The sequence below is a fragment of the Rhineura floridana genome, chromosome 2 (assembly GCF_030035675.1).
Source record: "Rhineura floridana isolate rRhiFlo1 chromosome 2, rRhiFlo1.hap2, whole genome shotgun sequence".
Taxonomy (NCBI): Eukaryota; Metazoa; Chordata; class Lepidosauria; order Squamata; family Rhineuridae; genus Rhineura; species Rhineura floridana.
Genome location: NC_084481.1, coordinates 38,077,037 through 38,095,102, shown reverse-complemented (window position 1 = coordinate 38,095,102; position 18,066 = coordinate 38,077,037). Strand labels below are relative to the sequence as shown.

Below are 18,066 nucleotides of genomic sequence, written 5' to 3'. Positions count from 1 at the left end.
CCCAAGAAAGCAACATCTTCTGTTTCTACCTGCCTAATATTGTGTAATAAGGGTCTCCTGCTTGTGCTACATCCTATAACAATCTGTTTGGTTTGGCAGCAACCAGAGGCAGGTCTTTTTTTACCGTGGCATCTTCTCTTTGGAATAACCTCCCTTTTAAACTAAGGCAGATGCCAACACTCATGACATTTCAGCATCTGCTAAAATGTATTCTTTGCTGGACACTGATACTAGTTGACAGTAGAACTTAATATGCCTGTTTTGGCTAATGGTGGCTGCTGTTTTATTCTGTAAGTTTTAATGTAATATTAATGTATATTGGTACACCATCTTGTAATGTTTATGTGAAAGCTGGTTTTAGTTTTAATAGTTTTAATAAATAAGATAGTTTAAATAAATAAATAAATAAATAAATAAATAAATAAATATAGGTATGGAATAGAGAAAAGGACTTCCAAGCATCGTGCCACAGTGTGCCAAAGTTTGCTTCATTACTGAAGTGGTGTTTAATACTGGAACACATGTTCAAGAAGCATTAAGTGTAGTTGTAAACTTGAAAAGAACCCATTAGAGTCTTGCTGTCTATAAATTTACCAGAGAGATCAGGTACTAAATAGGATGAAGATTAATGGACAATGTAACCAGGAAAGAAACCAGAATGACTCTTTTGTTTTTGTTTTGTAATGCACTCGTGACTGAAAGCTTTGGGAGTCTTGTACAACTACATTATACTGAGAAACATACTCAGGAAGATGTATTAGTGGGGTTTAGGAAGATCTGAAACAACTTACTTAGCTGCTTGTTTGTTTTTATTGAACAGAGCTTTCTGTTTTTAGCTGTTGCAAACATATTTGCATTCATGAATGAGAACATCTTTTTGATCTGCTGTTGCTTAATCTCAGATGCAATTTTTCATCATTTTCTTTTGCCCCAGCTGCCTCATTTGCCCTCACCACCATTTAATCTGAATGGCTGTGTGTATCCATGTAATTACATCATAATGCTATATGTGACACGATGACATAATTAACACTTGTAAACAAAATCACATGAATTGCCACAACTAAGCAGCGAGTGCAAATGAAGCTACCATCACTGAGGACTAAGGAAGAGAAAAATTATTCTGAGAGGAAGCACCAGTAAGGGGAATAAGAGGCCACTGAGTAACATCAACACAGCATGAATTTTCAGTGAATCAGGTACTGATTGAGGAAGGGTGGGATATATATATAAAGTAAATAAAAGTATACATAGAGAGCCAGTGTGGTGTAGTGGTTAGAATGTTGGACTACGACCTGGGAGACCAGGGTTCAAATCCCCACAGAGCCATTAAGCTGACTGGGTGACCTTGGGCCAGTCACTGCCTCTCAGCCTCAGAGGGAGGCAATGGTAAACCCCCTCTGAACACCGCTTACCATGAAAACCCTATTCTTAGGGTCGTCATTGAAGGCAGTCCATCATCATCATCAAAAGTATACATAATCCTCCAGTTGTAAGAAAGATACATTGTGAAGCCATTGCTGTCTCTTGCACTGTCCCAAGCAATTTCTAGCACCAGAGCTGCTAAAGGGCATTGCTTACTGTCCTAGCTAAAGGGGTCATGTACATCTTCATGGACTGAGGCATCACACTGTGGAAAGACTGTACTGGAGAACAAGATATCTCAAGCTATATGACCACCAACAATAAATTTGTTTCCCATTCCGTTAGGATACCTTCTAAAAGTTATCTTAATTTCTATGGGGCAAAGATTCTGCTGATGCCAATTATTCTGTTTATTCACGCTTGCCTTTGCCTGATGTTCTGACTTGTGCATCTGTGTATCTAAGTTCTGCCAGAAGACATGATCAAAGCTTTATTTGTTATATCCTTAGAGTAGGATTTTGTCTCTTGCTTAGTGTATTCTGTTAAAAAAAAATGCAACTGGCACCAAATAAGGAAATAAATAATCATTGCTATGTGAACAGTGTTGGTGCTCTGAGTGCAAAACACTGCTATTTCTGGAGTGTCAAGAAATAAGAGATGATATACTTATAAATGTTAGAATCTTTATTGTTTCTAGTGCTTTTGACAGGCCTATAGAACGTCCCAAAAATTCTAAGATATGCCAGGAGAACATACCAACATTAATACACACAGGGAGGAAATGCTGTTCACTTGAGCACAATGCACAACCATCTGGATACTAAATAATACAGGAGTCCTTAATTTAGTGAGGCTGAAACTATACATTACTGGAGATGTGTGACTGCCACTGAAAACAGCAGCTTTGTGTTTCTCCCTCCAGTAAGGTGTTGTTACAAAAAACTATGTGATGTGATATCTTCATGATTTGGGTTTCCTCACACACATGTGACAGCCAGTTAACTTGGAAGGGTAAAGACATCATAAGGTGCAGCTTATTTTATTGCACATTATTAGGGAGATGTGGACCTGTTGTTTCCAGTAGCAGCTCTGCATCTCCTATTACTGTGCCATTCCAGCCTGACATACACCCATCGAGGCTGAAAGTTAAGAAACAGTGACAAGCAGTTCCCGCAAGGTGAAATTTGACTAGTCACTTTTTAACAAAACAATACACTAAAAGGAAAACAGCCTTCACCAGCCTGGCTGTGCTGGCTAGGTCTGATGGTTGTCGTAGTCCAAAACAGCTAGAGAACACCTGCTTAGGAAAGGCTAAAGTAAAATGTGCTTGGTGTAGTAATTACAGCAACCTTGATATTCATTCTGTAGCTAGCACCGAAAAATGTTTAGCCAAAATCTTTCTGCTGATGAATTGGTACAAATAAACGTTCCATCTGAAATATTGACAACTAAGACAAAGATAATGAGTCCAACAATACCTAGGGGATTAATATGGCTTTTGTTTATTAAGAAGATAGCCAACAAAATAAATACTAACTGCTTTTATTTATGAGCATTTTAAAACCTAGATTATGGCCACTTAAAATTGATGTAATGCTACCGCTGTAGATTTTAATTTTAAAAGTTTTTAGCTGCTATAACACCCCACTGTTTCATTGTACAAGTGGGGATTCTTTATTGTGCGAGTTATTAACGAGTCAACAGCATAAAGCAATATTTAATGACACATTTATGATTTGAAACCCCACACAGACAACAAAACAGCAAGAAAGGCTCTTTGGAAAATATCATGGGAGTGTCAGTAAACATTTTAAATTAATAGGGGATCTTATTTAGCCCAAATTCAAAGTAATAATTTGCCACTGATTAATAACTGAAGTATCTACTAGTAATGGAATACTGATAAACAAAAACAAAAAAATATTTTGGCAGTGTATTCATTTTGACCATGAACTGCTTTTAATATTAATTTTTGAGAGTGATACGAATAGAAATTTGCAAAGACTTTAGCATAACGATTGTAATCCTTGCCGAGTTATGCAACAGCAAATTCCATCAACTTTAAAGGGGTTTATATGCACAGATTATGAGCAGATTGGAGCCACATTTCATACTGATTTTTAATGTCAGCACCAGTGTGTGGTGGAGCTATGACAAGTCTACCATATCTGGATTTTCTAATATCAGCATATCAGTTTTCAATATGAGCTTTGTTTCATAAAATGCTAAAAGCACCAGATTGCATCAAACACAGTCATAAAAAAAATGTGACCACTATGCATGTGTTCTGGAATATGAGCCAGTGAAACCATCTGAGTTTGTGAAAGGGTGCAGTGACTTAACCACTAGAAAATGTCAATAGTGATACTCCCTGCACTAGAGAGTAGAAATATGCAGCTAAACGTATTAACGGGTATCTACAGATAAGGGGCATTTCTTTAACTGCTAGACTTCATCATAGGAAAAACACACACATGCTAGCTATGTATAAATAGTCACAACCACATTCCCACTACAATTAGTCATGGCTGAAGTGAAAGAAATGTGTTCACAATCATACTACAATATGTGGATTTCACGTTTTTCCTACACAAATATGCTTCTTACATAGAAAAATGTGTCTAACTATTAAAGTAGTCCTCAGTATACATTTCCCAAAACCATGAATGAAATTGTTTGTTTGGATTCATCTAGTCTTGGGACAGATTTAATACTATCCGAATATCACTGTGTATATGTCATAGACCAGGCAAATGTCAACCTCTTCCTAGTACTCACAGTATTATGTTATTAGGCACCAGGCATCTTGTTACAAGACCCTGATAAAATGGGGGGGGGAACGAGAGATGGGCAAGAAAAAATGACTAGTATGTTGAATGCTATGACTGATAAGGGAAGATTAAAATATGTATACCCTGAATAAGTGATCATGAACTGAGGATATCATGAAAAATTGATAAGGAGGTTTGCCTCCTTCACAGGATTATAAAAAAAGGAAGAGAAAGAAAGGAACTAAAAATAATGGAATACAATTTAAAAGTGGATTTATATTCAAGCTATATGAGAAGAATGTAGTGGAAAATTTGATTAATATTTCCATTATAATAGCAGTGGGGTGTCACCATATGCTCCATGGAATCAAATGCCTTGCAGAAGTATAGCATACTTAGCAATATACCCTGAGTGAAATAGCAAATCAACAAAGGGAAAGTCTATTTAATACACAAACCAGTTCAACTGGAGTACTTCAACTGAACCAGTACAATTTCACTCCTTTTCATTTATGTGCACTTGCATACAAAGCAAAATAATAAAATAAAACTTCATGTGGAATGTACAGTACAAAATAATTGTATATAACCTTATTTAATTTCATTGATTTAATTGGAACTAAATCCAAGTACGCTCGTTTATCTTGTTTGTGAATCACAGTATTTAAAAGTGTATTCAAAGAATTTCAGGACCACTTTCAGGTTTATGTTAAATATAACAAGACAAACATGATAAGGATAAATCCATATGAAGTTTGTCTTGCAAGCTATACTTGCTGAAATTCCACCCTCAACAACTATTCAGGGTAATGCTGCGATTTAACATGTCCTCTGATTTGTTGAAAGTTTTATTTTCCTGTGAAAGAGGTTTCCATTTTCCTGCCTCATTTTCAGGACACTTGAGAATTTCTTTAGAATAACGGTGGGCGCAGTGTAGGAATGGGGAAATCCACCAACATCAGTTTGGTGTTGTTGGTTTTTTTATGTCCTCATGAAAATTAATCAGTATTTTTTCACAAATTTCTCCCAATATACAATGTTTCTATGTAGTTTTGCCGAATATACACTTTTTTACAAAACATTTTTTCCTAATACAATGCATTTTTGTATGTTATTGTCACTAATACATGCATTTTAATGCACACTTTACTTGAGTGGATGCATTTTGTACATGTTACTTGGTTGGAGAATGGCATTGCAAAGTTTGGAGAAATGCAAATTTTGAAGGATAGCTGTGTTTCAGTTCACATATTGATTTCGAAAGTGCATCACCTTGAAATTTGAACTGATTCTAATTTCTCCCCCATCCCTAGTGTGTGGTTTTGACCTTACCTTATCATTGTGAGATGATTGAGGATAGTGTGTGTGGTGCGTGTGTGTTTTTATGGTAAACATTTCACCAGCATACTGCAGCTTCCCCAGCTGCCCACAATTTCTGATCTGAAAGATCCCTATGGAAGGAGTTACCTCATGATGATGATTTCCTCTGGGCTTCAATTGAAGTATTGGCATGCAGGAAAGCTGCATAATGCAGACCACTGATAAGATGTTTTTGACAGAAAGAACAATCACAAAATTCCCCTTGGCTACCTCAAAAGTAAGGTAAGTGTATCAAAACCCTGCATCCCAGACATAAGAATTCCACTGAATATTTTTCTCCCCTTTTCAAACACAACTTCTTTTCTCATTAACTGATAGAGAATGGTTGTAAAAAATACACAGGAAAATTTTCTAATACAGTCCAAATGAAAGGTGCAGGACCCTCGTCCTTTTCTGCACACAACTACCCTACCTGTAAGAGTACTCCAAAGCTCTCTAGTCTTTCCTCTAGTTTTAAATGCATCTAATAGGAAGCAATTTTTCTTGTTTTTAACAGAACATGCTTCTAAATATATGTGCTAAAGTTTCTGGGCACAAGAAATAACTTTAAAGGAATTGCTGACGTGGATAAAGTTTAATTTCTTGCTAGCAAGGAGCATAAAATGACTTTAAACAGCAATCATAGTAATAATTTTATGAGGTTTTCTTCCTGGAAATAATGGGCTCTTCCACGGTTTAAACACCACTTTTATTAAAGATTTTTTCTTAGGGGACTGGTATTGTATTTTATATATGGGGTCGGGGGAGAACACACACACACACACACACACACAATGGCAGCATTTCCATTCCTTTTACCGAATCAATATCTTTAATCCTATGTATGCAAGATAAATGATGTGGATGCTCAACGGCGAGAGACAGAAATACGGGACTGACAATAAAGGTTTGACATTGTTTTCAGGTTAGTTACTGATCCCCCCCCCCTGGAGAATATTCAATAATCAGGTTGATGAAGCAACAGTGGCAAACACAGATACTGTTGCAATTCCTTTAAACCTATCCACTATAACAATCTCCTCTGGACTATATGCAAAATATATTGAAGTGAATCAAGCGAAAAAGGACAAAAAAACATGCATAGACACCTCACCTAGATAAAATAAATACTGAAAGGACAGACTTACCTTGAGCACTACTTTTCAATGTTTCACATATTTGCTCCAAGACGATTTAAATCATCCCAGATGGAACCAGATAATATGAAAAACAATTTATGAATTGCCACACCCCCCCCTTTGTTTTACAGATGCCTTGAAAATCTCTGTTTCTGCATTCATCCAAAAGACAAAAAATGAATACAATACAGAAGTAGCCAAAAGAAGGTCACAACCACAGATTCTGTGTGTTTGGGTGCACCTTTCATGTGTGGGGCTGTAGTGGAAAATAAATCTTGGATGGTGAGACTTTCCTAAATAATATCCACCCTTCATCACATGAACTCAAATGAGTAACATGCTTCACATATTACATCAGGGTCAACTGGAGACTGCATGGCAGACAGAAGCACTGGGCTTGAAATGACTAAATAGATGGGAGAGGTTTGCTTTAAAACCCACTATATGTGTGTGCCCAAGGAGAGTCGTGCAGCAGAAGCCTAAGCATGTTTATTCAAGATCCTCTGGATTAAAGTAAGTGTACCCAAAAGTAATGTTTAGCCTTAATAGCCACCCCCTGGAATAATACTAATAAATAATAATTCACCTATACTTCACTCATTGACTAACATCCCCAGAGCGGCTTACAACATGAATAAAAACACAAAAGATAATTTTAAAAATTCAATAATCTTATTATGTGAAACAGCAGACAGCAAGGTAGCCAACTGTCTTCACCATTTGCAGCTGCTCTTGCCCACTGGTCTTCTAACTAAGAACTAGTGCCTGAGCTTGCTTTTCCCCCCTTCCCCCCTTCCCCAACTCTTTTTCTTTTATGTCATATCTTTCAGAACGTAGGCCTGAGGACAGGGACTCTTTTATTATTACTTCGTAAGCCACACTGAGAAGCTTTTTTTCAGCTGAAGAGTAAGGTTAAAATTCTATAAATAAACCAACAAACAATAATATCCTTCTTCAGACTCTTTTGTCTATGCGCATGTTTAAAATTGCTGCTCATAAAAAATATCATGCAATTGTTTCTAGTTGTTATTTCTTGCAATTGTTTCAGGATGAATGATTGCTGCCAATTTCAAGAAAACCTGAAATTTGGTAATGGATGGGGCCATATACCAGTTATTAGAAACTAGTGAAATGCCCATTATTCTGAGCAGGGAGCGTGAAGAAAGATCCTGTATGTGTAAGGGAGGCTTGGGTGTAATGAGTGCTGCAGTTGGAGATATATTTCCCAGCCCCATGAATTCCCTGTCAGCAAAGGTAAAGTGGCAGAGAACAGGGTGCAATCCAACTTGATTGTGTGCCAGGCTGGTGGAAACTGGGGGGATGAGGCAGACCCCCAGCTGAGCAGGCAGGTTCTGGATGTCTCCAGGCTCAGCCAGCAGAAGTCCCCCATCCCGGCTGAGCCGCAACACTGCTAGGACCCTGCTGGCTCCGCCAGGGGTCCATCAGGGACGGCCAGTCCGATGGACGGAAAGCCAGCAGAAGCCAGCGATAGCTTCTAAAATGGGGTGTTGTGGAGGAGCGTAGCAGAGGAGGAGCTGTGGGGGGGGGACTTACGCAAAATCCAAATCCCCCTCAAAGCACTCCCCTGGGTCCCACTCCACATGAGAATTCCATCAGCAAAAAAGTCAGCGGAGTAAAACAGTTGCAGTGGTCTGTGGGGAGCACTTACTCCCCTGAAGTCCTATTTGTGGGAGCTGGCTCTTCCTGTCTGCCTCCCACACATGGCTTCCAACAGAGCTGGGCTGGTGGCTCCCAAGTGGCAAGTGGATGCTGTGGAGCTTCCTGTTGGCTCCTCCTCTGCCGGCCCCCCTCCCGTCAGCTACCCGTAAGTTGGCTTGTGCTGCCCACAACAAGGAACATTGCACTGTCCCCACAAGCAACTATTTACTTTTCCCATATTATGTATTTATTTATTATTTAATTTATATCCCGCCCTTCCTCCCAGCAGGAGCCCAGGGCAGCAAACAGAAGCGCTAAAAACACTTAAAAACATCATAAAGACAGATCTTAAAATACATTAAAACAAAACAACGTTAAAAACATTTTAAAAAACATATTTAAAAAAAGGTTAAAAACATTATTAAAAAAATATTAAAAAGCAATTCTAACACAGACGCATATTAGTGAATGGCAGCCATTTGCTGTTATGAGAGAAAGTAAAGGAGTGCATTTGGGGAAGACCTGGGATGACACTGTGGAAGTGGCAGTGTTTAGAGAGAGGACTCCAGAACTTTTCCCTGATCCTGTTTTCTTGTCTTGCCCACAGTTTCTCAGGATTCCCACTCTTCCTTATCTCTCTCTCTCTCAAGGACCAGGTTGACATGGGAGCTAAAATCCATATTGAATTTGAAGCTTTTCCCTTCACGATAGAGTTCCACGGTTCACACACATCCGTCCTCTCTTCCTTCCAATTTACTGTTGTTCACACACATTCGCATTTATTAGTATCGCTGTTTCCTTGTGGCCCCGCCCCCCAATTTAAATGTTAACTCCCTCTGGAACATCCCCATCGCTAATGAGAAGGGGAAGGGTTTCTGTCAATTTCTGCCGGGAGCCAGTGGGGAGTGCAACTGACCCCAAGTTACTCTTTCTGTGTTGTGTTTCATTTCCTCTAGACAAAGCCCTTTTTTGTGAAGAAGGAATGAAATGTTTATAGTGTGCAGTGTGTATATTTTTGTGTTTGTGTGCACACACAACCACTTTGTGTCGGAAGGCAGAGCTGGGGTCCCAATCCCGGGGAGCTGGATCCCGGATAGTTGGGAGAAGAATATTCGGATGGATGGCAGAGGGAAGGGGGAGGAACTTCCCCCCTTTGGAGCGAAGACGAAACAGAGGAACTGCCAGTGATAAGGTCGCTTAGCAACGGGGAGCCTGAGCCCTCCCTGGACATTCTCACGCCTCCCCCTCTTTCAGGCTCAGAGCAAGAGGGGAAAGAGGGAGGGCTGCTCACAGCCGAAAAGCGGGGAGGCAGTTTACCATCAGCCCCTCCCCTATCCCCCATCCTGGAATCGGAAACTTCAGAAGAGGAGGGGGTGATGCTTCCCCCCTCACCGCGCACACGCAGACAGCTGAAAAGACAGGAGAGAAGGGGGGGAAGGCGGGCAGTACCTGAGGGGCAGTTAAGGAGGAGCAAAAGATTGCGCGCCCGTTTGGCCCCTTCTTAAAGAACAGGCGGGAAGAAGTCCCTTGCTCTGTCAACTTTCTCCCAATGCCGCAGGACCTGTATCCCTGTATTGCTTCATGAGAAAACGCAGTCTTTGTTTGGACATTACCCTAATAAAACACGAATTAACTACAGCCGTTGGTCTGGTTCCTGAGTCACATCCTGGGCCTGACAGCTTGACAGAGCCACCTAAATCACCCTCAATGCTCTCTTCACTTGACTGGGACAAGATGTCAAAGGGAGCAGCGGGGGGGACGAACCCCACTTCTGAGACGGAAGAAGTGGAACTCTTGAGGACTAAGGTAGCTGATTTGCAGACGGATGTTCAAGCCCTGCTAGCAGCAGTCAAGCCGCTGAAGACGGATAATCAAACCTTGAAGGCCACGATAGACCAGATGCGAACAGCCCCTCCAGCTGCCATAGTAAAGGTTCCCATTGGATTGCCCCCAAAATACACGGGACAAAGTGATCAGTTGGCAACCTTCGTGGCTCAATGTGAGTTATATCTGGATGTCAGGCACATGGAATTTCCAGACGATGGGGCTAAAGTAGCTTTCGTGATTAGCCTCCTGGAGGGAGAAGCTGCAAAATGGGTGACTCCGTATCTCGTGAGAAAGGATACTGTCTTAGGAAGGTACAGAGGATTTATACAGGAGATGACCGAGATGTTTCAAGACCCGCAAAGGGCTGAAACAGTAGCGCGGCAACTAGGCGCTCTGAAGCAAGCTAAAGGGACTGTTTCCGAGTACACTAACGCTTTTAAAATTCTGTCCCAGGAAACTGGTTACAATGACGCCGCCCTGATGTTTATGTACCGGAGTGGATTAAATGCTGAAATCCTGGATGAGTTGGCCAGGACCTCCCCCCCGCTGACCTACCAGGGCTCATCCAGCTATGCCTACAGATAGATCACCGGATGGAAGGAAGGCGCCTGGAAAGGAAGCAGGAGGTCCCGAGATACTCAGCCTCGGCATCCCGCAACAAGACCCTTCCCACTGCAGGGATGGCAGGTAATGCAACTGAGGGACAGGGAGGGGCTAGGCCAAGACTGTCGGAAGAAGAAAAGGAAAGACGACGCCGGGAACATTTATGCTTTTATTGTTCAAAGCCGGGCCATGTGGCCAGAGACTGTGGACTGAAAGGGGGGAAAGCCGAGCCGTCGGGAAACTAGAACACCCAGTCCACGTGCAGGCCGGTGGACTGGGGGCAGCGTTGTATAAAGGCCCCCCAACGATCCAACCTCCCTCAAAGGGGGTGTTGGTCTTGCCTATTCGGATTACAACTTCCAGAGGAGTGGTGTTTAATTCCACTGCCTTAATTGACAGTGGAGCCTCCACAAATTTTATTGATGCAAAGTTAGTCAAGCGTCATGGAATCTCCCGGTGGAAACTGGACGCTCCCCTAGCTGTGGAGACTATCGATGGGAGACCCCTGAAGTCAGGAGGGGTGACACAAGCCACGGAGGAAGTGAAACTTCAAATCCCTGGGCACGAAGAGTTCATTTCGCTATACGTGTCAGATCTCTCGAACTTTGAGGTGATTCTGGGAATGCCCTGGCTAGCAAAGCATGAACCCAAAATAAGTTGGAAGGAGGCGGTGGTGTGGTTCACCTCACAGTACTGCCAGGAGAACTGTCAACCTGAAGGAATCAAGAACACCTTAGCGGGGGCAGTGCAAGAGATCAAGCAAGTGACCCTGCCGCCAAAGTATGAAGAATTCAAAGATGTGTTTGATGAAAAAGAGGCAGAGACTTTACCCCCCCACCGCCCTTACGACTGTGCAATTGATCTAGTGCCAGGAGCCAGCATCCCATCAGGGAGAATCTACTCTCTCACAGAGAATGAGAGGGAGGCCCTGAAGGAATTCCTGGATAAAAACCTGAGGCGAGGATTTATACGCCCCTCACAATCCCCTGCTGGAGCGCCACTATTGTTTGTGAAAAAAGGGGGGGGGGAACTCAGACCCTGTAACGACTATCACGCATTGAACCAGATCACCATCCCCAACAGCTACCCGCTGCCCCTGATCTCAGAGTTGCTGGACCGACTGCGCTCTGCAAAAATCTTCACGAAGTTGGATTTGAGAGGAGCGTACAATCTGATCAGAATGAAGGAGGAAGATGAATGGAAAACAGGATTCTTGACCGCTTACGGACAGTATGAATACCTGGTCATGCCGTTTGGGCTTTGTGGAAGACCAGGAATTTTTCAAAAATTCATGAACGACGTGTTTAGAGACTTGTTGGACACGTATGTAATCTGTTACTTAGATGATATCCTGGTGTTCTCAAAGAACCAGGAAGACCACGACCAGCATGTGAAGACGGTGTTGAAGAGACTGAGAGAAAATCACCTGTATGCTAAATTAGAGAAATGTGGATTTGACCTCAAGTCTCTAGACTTCCTTGGATATCGAATCTCAGCGGAAGGCGTGGAGATGGACCCAGGGAAAGTAAGCTGCATATTGGACTGGGGCCAACCTGTCACCAAAAAGGATGTACAACGGTTTTTGGGGTTTGCCAATTATTACAGAAAGTTCATTCCAGGGTTTTCCAAATTAACAGCTCCTCTGACTGACTGTTTAAGGGGGAAGAAGAAGTTTCAATGGACAGAGAACGCCACCGAGGCCTTTGAGGAGCTGAAGAGAAGGTTTGCTACTGAGCCCATTCTGCGCTTTGCTGATCCGAACCGCCCTTTCGTAGTGGAAGCAGATGCTTCAGATTTTGCCACCGGGGGGGGTCCTGCTACAATTAGACCAAGAAGGGAAGGAGCTGCACCCCTGTGCGTACTTCTCTCGGAAGTTAAAGCCTGCAGAGAAGAACTACACAGTTTGGGAGAAGGAGCTGCTGGCCATCAAGGACTCTTTTGAAAACTGGAGACAATACCTAGAGGGGACCTCTCATCGAATTGAAGTGCGCTCCGACCACAAGAATCTTGAAAGCCTCCAAACCGCCAGAAAGCTGAACCAGAGACAGATAAGATGGTCCCAGTTCTTCACTAGGTTTAACTTCCAGATTACTTACCATGCCCAAGCCAAAAACCAGAGAGCGGATGCCTTATCCAGACAGCCACAATACAAAGAAAGTGAATCCGAGGACCAGCCTCAGTACGTAATCCCGCCAGAGAAATTAACGTTGGGAGTATGCCAGCCTTCATGGGAAGAGGAACTCAAAAAGGCACAACAAGAAGATGCAGACATGCTAAAATATCAGCAGGAGACGGGACAAGGTCAAGACTCAGAAGTAACCTTTCACTGGAGAAATGGACTGTTATGGTTCAAAACCGCCAGATATGTGCCAGAAGGGGAATTAAGGCTCAGAATCCTACGCCAGTGTCATGATTCCATCACAGCGGGACACTTTGAGATGTAAATCATTCAGAACGTGGCCAAGGACTTCTGGTGGCCTAAAATGCGTCGGGATATTGAGAGTTATGTAAAGTCCTGCTCTGTCTGTCTGCGGACAAAAACACAAACAGGGACACCAGCAGGACTGTTACAACCGTTGCCTGTCCCACACGAACCCTGGAAGGACCTCTCCATGGATTTTATAACTGATCTACCCAAGTCCCAAGGAATGACAGCCATCTTAGTAGTGGTGGATCTACTTACCAAAATGGCACACTTTCTTCCTTGTGCAGGGGCCTTAGAGGCTAAAGAAACGGCCAAGTTATTCATCAAAGAAGTCTACCGGCTGCATGGATTGCCAAACAGCGTAGTCTCAGACCGAGGAACTCAGTTCACAGCCAAATTTTGGAGAGCAATGTGGAAACAGTTGCAGACGGAATTAAAACTCTCCTCTGCCCATCACCCCCAGACAGATGGGCAGACGGAACGCTTGAACGCCGTTTTGGAAAGATATTTACGAAGTTATGTGTCCTATCAACAGACTGACTGGGTATCATATTTGCATTTTGCAGAGTTCGCCTACAACAATTCTCTGCACTCCAGCACTCAACAAACCCCGTTCTTCGCTAATTATGGATTCCATCCTAAAGTCTTTCCAAGCAGCTCAGAAGGAATGCTGGTACCGGCAGCTGAGAACTTCCTTAAGGAATTGCAAGCGGCGCAACAGACACTGAAACAGCAGTTAAACGAAACCAAAACGGAGTACAAGCGAGTTGCTGACCTGCACAGAAAGGAGGGCCCCCCCTTCAACCGGGAGACCAGGTATGGCTGTCCACCCGCTTCCTCCAGATGCCGGGCAAATGTAGAAAATTACAAGACAAGAGGGTGGGTCCTTTCAAAATAGAAACTCAAATCAATCCCGTGGCGTACTGACTGAAGCTGCCTGACACGTTTAAAATACATCCTGTGTTCCATCGATCCCTCTTAACGAAAGCCGCCCCTCCCAGTGAGTTACAGCCAGAGGAACCTCCCGGAGCTCCACTCCTGGTAAATGAGCAGCTTGAGTTTGAAGTTGAGGAGATCTTAGATTCCAGGATCAGACGCCACAAGCTGCAGTACTTGATTCACTGGAAAGGCTATGGGGTGGCTGACAGATCATGGGAAGATGCAGCTGATGTGCATGCTCCAGAATTGGTAAAACTTTTCCATCAACGTTTTCCCCACTGTCCCAAGCCAGACAAGGGGATGGGGGCACAGCCTGGGAGGGGGGATGGTGTCGGAAGGCAGAGCTGGGGTCCCAATCCCAGGGAGCTGGATCCCGGAGAGTTGGGAGAAGAGTATTCAGATGGATGGCAGAGGGAAGGGGGAGGAACTTCCCCCCTTTGGAGCGAAGAGGAACTGCCAGTGATAAGGTCGCTTAGCAACTGGGAGCCTGAGCCCTCCCTGGACATTCTCACGCCTCCCCCTCTTTCAGGCTCAGAGCAAGAGGGAAAAGAGGGAGGGCTGCTCACAGCCAAAAAGCAGGGAGACAGTTTACCATCAGCCTCTCCCCTATCCCCCATCCTGGAATCGGAAACTTCAGAAGAGGAGGGGGTGATGCTTCCCTCCTCACCGCGCACACGCAGACAGCTGAAAAGACAGGAGAGAAGGGGGGGAAGGCGGGCAGTACCTGAGGGGCAGTTAAGGAGGAGCGAAAGATTGCGCGCCCGTTTGTACCCTTCTTAAAGAACAGGCGGGAAGAAGTCCCTTGCTCTGTCAACTTTCTCCCAATGCTGCAGAACCTGTATCCCTGTATTGCTTCATGAGAAAACGCAGTCTTTGTTTGGACATTACCCTAATAAAACACGAATTAACTACAGCCGTTGGTCTGGTTCCTGAGTCACATCCTGGGCCTGACACTTTGTGAAGGAGACGGCTGCGCCCCGGCCGGAAAGTGTTAGATGGGGGGTTCGGTCGACCCCCCTCCTTCCCCTCCAGAAAACCAAGCAAGGCCACCCTGGCACATCCCGCTCCTCCTCGGTTGCGGGCAGCTTTCACACTGGCTGTAGGGAAGGCAGCCTTCGCCGGCCAGCAGGACTGCTCCCCATTGCTGCCGCCACTGCCTCGAAGGGAAGGGGAGGGGAGGAGGGGCTGCTTGCCCACCCACGCCCCGAGCACCAAATACCTGCCTGGTCTCTTCTCCACAAACTGGCGTGGAGCAAAGTGTCTCCTCCTCCTCCTCCCCGCAACAGAGAGAGGTGCAGGGGAGAGTGGCAGCGCAGCGCCACTTCTCTTCCCTTACTGCCCCTCGCTGCCACTGCCAGGCTCATAAACTAAAATAGCGAGTAAACGGAGCGCATAGCTGGTTTAAAGAACTGAGGGAGGGAACTTGCTGGGGGGGAAATGGGGGAAAGAAAGGCTAGAGTGACCAGAAGTTTGTTCGTCAGCGGCAGGAAACAAAATGATGTCCATAGACAGTGTAGGGGGTCGGAGAAAGGAAGGATCTAAAATGGCGAACAACCCGTGCAGCCGAAAGCAGTGGAGAAAAACAACAACACAGCAGATAGTCAAAGCAGGTGCACATTTTCAAACCATTTTCAGATTTTTATCGCATTGATTTAATCCGGATTTAAAGGCAATAGCAGCTGAATGCACTCACGTTAGCAAAAATGTCATGCAAACGGTCCAAATTAAAAGGATCTGCAAAAAGCACCAGGTCCGCTTTAAACCAGAATGTGATCAGGCCCTAGGAAGAAACAGCTTTCAGTTTAGTGTATGCATACACACATGTGAAGCATTGCAAATCCTCTAATGGCTCTGGGGGAAGGGAGTTTTCGTTGGGAAAATTATCCAGGAGGGAAGCTTTTAACCCCTCTTAATATCACTATCTCAATCCAAAAGGTAGATAAATGGGGGCAACCTGGCATTAAGGTTAGGTTTTATAAATTACCTTTTAAAGGCATCCATTATATATATTTAATTATTTAAAATATGTTTATTTCTGTTCTCACTGTTTAAGATCTGGAAGTGCTTTTTTCCAAATAGGCTGGTAATGTTTACAGCAAGTGCTCTTCAATTCCTCCTATTAGAGAAGTTAAACAGTTTCTTGCTGAACCAAAAATATACTATCATGTATAATATATATAATAACAACTGCATTGTCCTTATTCTCCGGTTGTTGTTTTTTTACTTTAAAAACGTCACATGAAATACCTCAGGGATAGGTGCAGTGCCTATTATTGTCTGCTAGTAACCCTTGTCCTGGCATCAGTTGTGTTGCTATCAACAATAACTCGAACATGAGATTTTTAGGTGACAGCCTCAGGGGCTATGCTTTCGTTGTAAAGACTCTCTGTTGTTATGGAGACAATGGAACAGAAGAAGAGTGATTTTCCTGCAAAAGAAATACTTCTTACATAGAAGAAACTATTCACTCTGCCATACACTAGCTGAAGCCTGATTCATACATAGGAGGATGCTTGAAATGCAACTGTGTGGGCCCAGCTCCATCAAATACAAGCTGAAAATGTGCATCAGTATGTCTGCCACATATCTTTCTTAAAAATATATATATTTATATCTCACTTTTAAAGATACAAATCCTTCCAAGGCAGCTTACATGTAACAGTAAACTACTTATTTAAAAATACAACAAACAATATTAACATATTTAAAAAGCACATTAAAAAACAGCTGGGAAAGTGCAGCTGGATCAAGCTCTGGGGTAGCCTTCACCTACCCCCTTATCTGTCTCCTGGAATCCTTCCTACAACACTCCTTTAATGAGTCCTTCAGATATTATTAATTATTAAAAGTTTTATCCTAACCTTGTCCCAAGGATCTCTTCTCACCCATCTTGCCTTTTCAGTTGCGGCCGATGGGCGAAATAAAACACAGACAACAGCAGTTATGGGTTCAACAAAGGGCCACTTTATTAAACTATATCAAACCCATTAAAGCAACCTGCAGAGAGGAAACCTAGGTGTGGGAACTAACTATAGGCAAGCAGCTTGCCCTACAGCTCTTGGGCGACCAGCCCCTGTTGGGGCAAAGGGCAAGCCCCTTTTGCTTACCCCTTGCCCTGGCCATACCTTGTAGGTGAGTAGGGGGGGGCTTCCCACATCACCACCCCCCGGGGCCGTACAACTCCAGGTGGATGAGGTGAGTTGGCCCCAAAAGCAGCCCATATCCTGCCCTCGGGCTGTAAAACCCTGAGAGACAGGCCTCCAGAACCACCAATCACCTCCAAAGGTGCCTAAGGGGGCCACCTAGCTGTCCTTATGTACTTCCCTTCCCGCACCTTACTCCATCAATAACCCTAAACTTGCCCCACTCGGGGTATCAATTTTAGCGTACCAATTTAGCCGAATTAGCCAAAACCACCTATTAATCATGATACTCCCTAACCCAATTCCCTCCCACCCTCATAGTGTGCAGCAGGCAAAAAACCTGCCCGCCAACCAGGGTGAGCAGGATAAAAATTCCTACACAGCCCTGAAGCAACCTTCACCATAAAAGAGGGAGGGCGGGGAGGGCATCTTGAGGCAAAGAGGAGGAAGGAGGGTGCGGCGCGGGCTTAAATAAGCCTCCTGGCATTCAACCCCTCCACACAGCACGTCACGTGCACCAACTATGCACGACGTGTGACACTGCCTTTACTGCAAATGGCAGCTGCGGCTTCACTCACTAGCCACAACTACGCACCACCCATCCAGGTTTCACGCGGGCAAGCAGAGCTGGACTAACCTTGGTTACTGAGATTAGTGAGTGAGTGACTCATGACCACTCAGTGAGCTTCATGGCTGAGTATGAATTTGAACCTGAGTCTCCCTGTTCCTTGTCCACCATTCTAACCACTACAGGAATACCCTGCATTAACGTACGCAATGGGTCCAGAGCGAGTACGTAAACCAAAAATGTACTTAAAGTGAAGCACTACCTTTTT

The 18,066-nt window shown here is 43.8% G+C and overlaps 1 protein-coding gene across 12 annotated transcripts in view; it reads right to left on the bottom strand.

Annotated features, from left to right (window-relative positions):
* ZNF385B (zinc finger protein 385B) overlaps nt 1-18,066 on the bottom strand; it is a 319,282-nt gene that overhangs the window by 137,489 nt on the left and 163,727 nt on the right. The window contains exon 1 of one of the 12 annotated variants that reach the window (XM_061608312.1): nt 6,644-6,879. The exons of the other annotated variants lie outside the window; for them this stretch is intronic. The gene's annotated coding sequence lies outside the window, so the exon portion shown is untranslated. Of the gene's footprint in view, nt 1-6,643; nt 6,880-18,066 lie in introns of those variants that run through there. 12 annotated transcript variants of the gene reach the window in all.